This window comes from Zea mays, chromosome 4 (assembly GCF_902167145.1).
Source record: "Zea mays cultivar B73 chromosome 4, Zm-B73-REFERENCE-NAM-5.0, whole genome shotgun sequence".
Classification (NCBI taxonomy): domain Eukaryota; kingdom Viridiplantae; phylum Streptophyta; class Magnoliopsida; order Poales; family Poaceae; genus Zea; species Zea mays.
In genome coordinates, this window is record NC_050099.1 from 171,401,836 (window position 1) to 171,407,320 (window position 5,485).

General features: G+C 37.5%; 1 long non-coding RNA gene across 1 annotated transcript; it reads right to left on the reverse strand.

The window, feature by feature from the left end:
- Positions 1–2,816: 2,816 nt before the first annotated feature.
- Positions 2,817–3,434, reverse strand: LOC103654069 (uncharacterized). The gene is made up of 3 exons (XR_565894.2): positions 3,337–3,434; positions 2,932–3,252; positions 2,817–2,856 (listed from the first exon to the last, which is right to left on the reverse strand). It is a non-coding gene; the product is annotated as an uncharacterized lncRNA (long non-coding RNA).
- Positions 3,435–5,485: the final 2,051 nt, after the last annotated feature.

The window sequence follows — 5,485 nt, forward strand, 5'->3', positions numbered from 1 at the left end:
CCAAATAATATTGTAGAGTCTATTTACAAAACATATATATGTCAAAACCAGACAAAATGTAATGGCACACATCTAATTAACCCTAGAAGAAAAGGTTTAGCCCAAAAGTGGAATTTAAAATCTAGCCATATTTTTCCAAAAATCAAAATACCAAAGTTGTAGAGTGTTTCAAATTAAACAACTTTCATGTGTGAAGATTTTCAAGTTTTTGACAGACATTTGGAGTAATTTGCAGATTTCAGATTTGGTACAGTTTTGGTGCAGCTGAAAATAGTTTGGTTTGCTTGTTTTTGGGCCCCTGTAACTTTTGATCTGTGGGCTTTTGGCAAAAGGTTAATATAGAAAACTTGAAGAGTAACTATAGGAGAACAACTTTTATTAAGTATGGTAGCTCTAAAACCATATGCAACTGAGTGAAAAAGTGGTCCAAAGTGGGGTTGGTCGGTTTCAAAAATTTCAGACTTGGTGCAGTTTACTAAAACTGAATTTGGTTCAGATAGCTGAATCTGAATTTTTGTATTTTTACCCCACTTTGAAGCACTATAACTCTTGGGCCCCTGTAACTTATACCCTGCTCACTTGTGTTAAAAGGCTTGGAGTAGTGAGGTGTGTCCTGGCCATGTTCAGAACCCATAACTGAAGATAATGGTGTGCCATCTGCTTGTGTTCTGATAACCAAGATAAACTAGTTCTGTTGTGTAATATGCTAAAGAAGATCTGAGTTAAAGGGGGGTTCATTTGCCACAGTTTCATGACACTCGAAATAAGTCTAAAAGAAAACGGGGGCTGAGCAAAGAAGGTTCAGCCAAGTGACACTCGAAACTGGATGAGATATCCTCAACCCTTTCAATCTTGCCAAAACAAATAGAAACAGATTTGAAGCAACAACAGAGTGACACCTTCCGAATTTTTAGAAAAGACATGGACAACTGCTGATGGGAGTACGCTGGGATGCACATAATCAACATCTCATATATGTACAAGGTGTTCAGCATAGAGTTCACATTAATCAGCATCGACACAAATGATAATTAGCAAACTGGTAGCCCAACTGTAACAGTCAGCAAACACATCATTGAAAAGGAAGCACCCCAAAACTAACAGTCAGCACTAAGCTACGCGGTAGTTCAATGCCCTACAATTTGTCCTCATATTTGTACAAGAGATCTCCACACCATCTGTCTATACTCCTAGTTCTCGCTGTTGATGAGTCTTGTCGTCTTGGTGCTTCGACAAGGAGCTTTGTCCAGGCTGCCACCAGCGCCGATGGTTGAAGCGGTCAAGCAATGCTTCTTTCTAGGCTTGTATTTGCTAGGGAGATCTGCACAACAACAGGTTCTTTGAGCTACATTCCTTGAGCTACAAAAAGAGAAAAACAGCACATATAAGCATGCAGGCCTCTCAGGAATGAAAAAAAATTAAGTTGTTCTTTCAGATTGATTTCAGACATAAACTGAATCCAGAACAGAAGACAGTTTCTTTCATCTTGACAAAAACAAAATTCTGATTTGCTATGCAGTTCAGATATATGGAAAACAGTGAAATCTAAGGAAGTACTAGTGCAAATAGTTAAAGTCTTGATGACAGTCTACCTGTTCAGCTAGTTTGTTCTTGTGAACCTTTGCCTTGTCGAGGACCTTGACAGCCACATGATCCCTGGTGTCCATGTTGATTTCCATCGAAAAAACTAAAACATAACTCTACTGCAATTGCTTCCAACAATTTGCATTCACTACAGACAAAATTTTGATACTTAAATGCTTCTATTAGATGTGTATTCAGCATTGGTTTATTCAGCATTGGTCAATTAATATGTAGATCAAGAAACCTAAATTTCTGCACTGCATAATTACCTGAATTTAAACTAAGCAAGGAAGACAGACACTAATAGATGTGTATTTGCAGGCCACCCAAATGGTTCAGATTATAAGAAAGAGAAACTTTGTGTACCTGATGGAGTATTCTTATTTAGCACTCATCTTCTATATCACTACCAATGTCATGGTCTTTAGCAGTTCCATCTACAGTATTGCCTTCCATATCACTTCTAGTCCATGAATGGTTGTCGTGTGCATTCTTAAACAGGTCCCCAAGCTTGCTGACATGAAAAGGTTCAGATTGTACATCATTCCAATCTTCTCCCATGTCATATACATCTCTGGGCTTCATCTTCAAGACAACTGACCACCCAGGGTTCGTCCGATCTTCCAAGTAGAACACCTGGTCAACTTGATTGGCAAACACAAATGGTTCATGCTCAATTCTATCACCTCTGTGAATTTGATGTGAGAAATTCACAGGGGATAAGCCAAACTTATCCTTTTTAACTCCCTTTCCTCGAGTGACATCAACCCATTCACATTTAAACAGTACCACTGAAAATCTTCCATAATAATCGATCTCTATGATATCAAGAATCCTGCCATAATACAAAATATCTCCAAGTATAGGCTTATTATCACCAGCTGAAGAATAGCTAGAGGTCTTTGCAGTGACAACAACTCCACTATTTTGTGTCGCCTTATCATACCTTTTGGCCCTAAATCTGAACCCACATATGTTATATGCTCTATGTCTTCTTGCAAACTCCAATGGACCTCGTGCCAACCATCTAATGTCTTCGTTAATGCTGTCGGGTCAATTTTTTTCTTCTAAATGCAAGATTTGTAGACACACAAAAAGAGTGTATATTTATACATGTAAGAAAACCCAAATTCCATTCAATATAAATATCAGATTAGGCTACTTACATGTTGTCTAAACCATTCTGGAAATTCTTTATTCTGTATCTGCTCAATATCTTTAGGAGTTAGGCAACGGTCGCGTCTCTTTCGTTTCAGATTAGAAGCATGTTCCCTATACCATGATTACCATATAATTATATAATTCATAATCTATATGCATAGTTCATTAGTTAACCAAAACATTTACTTTAGATATGGATTAACAACATCACAATTGTACAACACATATCTATGCGCTTGCAATTTCTCTAGATGACTTAATTCAAAATTGGCTGGTTTTCCCAATGATTTCCCTACTGAAGGGAATAAAGATGAATCTTGTCCAACCATCTTCGATTGGGTATGGTCCAAACTATCATCGTTCCTTGATGGTTTATTATGCTTGGTAGCGAAACCTTCTATGTACCTAGAACAAAACACCATACACTCATCTGCCAAGAATGAATTTGCTATTGAAGCTTCTGGATATGCTTTGTTCCGAACATATGATTTCAATTTTCCTAGGTACCTACAACCAATGCAAGACAAGTGAATTAATCAACCCCACAAGAAATTCTTATAACATGAATCATGTAATAGTTAGAAGATGTACCTCTCAATAAAATACATCCATCTATAGTTAACTGGTCCACCAAGCTTACATTCAGTTGCTAGATGGACTACTAAATGAACCATAACCGTGAAAAACCCTAGTGGAAAGATCATCTCCATTTTGCATAGAGTAATGCCAATTGATTTTTCCATATGGTCCAACTCGTTAACATGAAGCACTTTAGAACATATCCCTCGAAAATAAGCAGACAACTCAAATATTATAGCTGTGATATCATCTGGAAGAAGACCCCTCAAACCAATAGGCATGAGCTGCTGCATCAGGACATGACAGTCATGTGTTTTAAGGCCAACAATCTTTCCTTCAGTAACATTAACACATTTTGATATGTTTCTACAATAACCATCAGGAACTTTAACCTTTCTAAGAAAATCACAAAATGCTCGTCTCTCACTTTTAGACATAGCAAATAAAGCTGGTGGCAAGTAAAACTTTCCTGAAGGTTTTTCTTGTGGATGGAGGTCCGGTCTAATGTTCATCTCGACAAGATCTAGACGAGCTTGTAGGTTATCTTTTGTCCTTCCATCCAAATTGGATATTATACCATAACAATTGTCAAATACATTCTTCTCTATATGCATCACATCAAGATTGTATCGAAGAATATTATCATCCCAATATGGCAATTTGAATAGACTACTAACTGACTTGTAAGTTTTTGAGTTCTTGAAATCACCAAGTGTGATGATTTCATCCAAAATTGGACGATCATAATAGGTTTTAGGTTTTGTTCGAAGCTCTATCGTTCCATCAAATGAGTCTGCATCCAAGCGATAAGAATGATCAAGATCAATATATTGGCGATTTCCCATAAAACAAGATTTACGACCATTCTTCAGCTGTTTTGTCCAGACATTTTCACCACAAGGAGGGCATGCGAATTTCCCATGAACCATATGAGAAGCAAGCATTCCTAAACCAGGAAGATCACTTATGGTCATAAGCACGGCCCCTCGTATAGTAAAACTCTCATCTCTTGATGCATCATATGTGTACAAGCCGGTTAGAAATAATTCCTTTAGGTCATCCAAGAGTGGCTCAAGGAACACATGAATTCTATCTCCAGGACTTTTAGGACCAGGAATCAATAAAGAGAGCATAAGGTTGTGATCTTTCATGCAAAGCCATGGAGGAAGGTTATATACCACCAATATAATAGGCCAACAACTATGTGTAGAGCTCATCATCCCAAATGGATTAAATCCATCAGTAGCCAAACCAAAATGAATATTACGTGATTCTGCTGCAAATCCTAGGAACTTTTCATCAAACCTCTTCCACACCGGTGCATCAGCAGGATGTCTTAATGCACCATCCTTAATGTGCTCCTCGTCATGCCATCTTAGAAGAGAAGCTGTTTCTCTACACATAAACATTCTTTTCAGCCTCTCTTTAATTGGAAAGTATCATAAAACTTTGCAGGGTGTTGCTTTCTTTCTTTCCTTCTTTGTTAATACAGACGTGGGATCCTTATCCTTCCACCTCGAAACCTTACAGATTGCACAAAAATCATCATTCTTCTTTTCCTTCCAATACAACTGGCAGTTGTTTGGGCAGGCATCAATATTTTTGTATCCAAGTCCAAATTTAGATATTATTTTCTTAGCCTCATAAAAGTTCTTGGGCAGTTCATTTCCATTAGGAATAGCCATATGCAGAACCTCAAGTAGATCCCCAAAAGATTTATTTGACCATTTGTTCATGGACTTGATATTAAACAAAAGCACAAATAAAGTTAGTTGTGTGAGTTCACAACCTATCCATAATGGCCTTTTTGAATCTTCAAGCTGTTTATAAAATTGTTGTGCTTCTATATTGGGTCCCTGGACCGATTCTTGACCATCAGTCATAGGTGTATCATCATACAAATGACCAACGGCGTCTTGAATCAGCTGGTCAATATTAACATACCTTTCGTCAATATTCGAATTTGGTTCTAGACTACTTGTGTGTTGCACTGAAACATTACCTTGAAAATTCCATTCATCATAATTCTCAAGTATCCCATTGCACACCAAATGTCCATACATGTCATCCCTTGTTTGAACAGTAGTGTGCACACATGTCTGGCATGGACAATAAATCTTGATACCTTCAGGTTTATCTTTAAATGCAAATTCAAGGAATT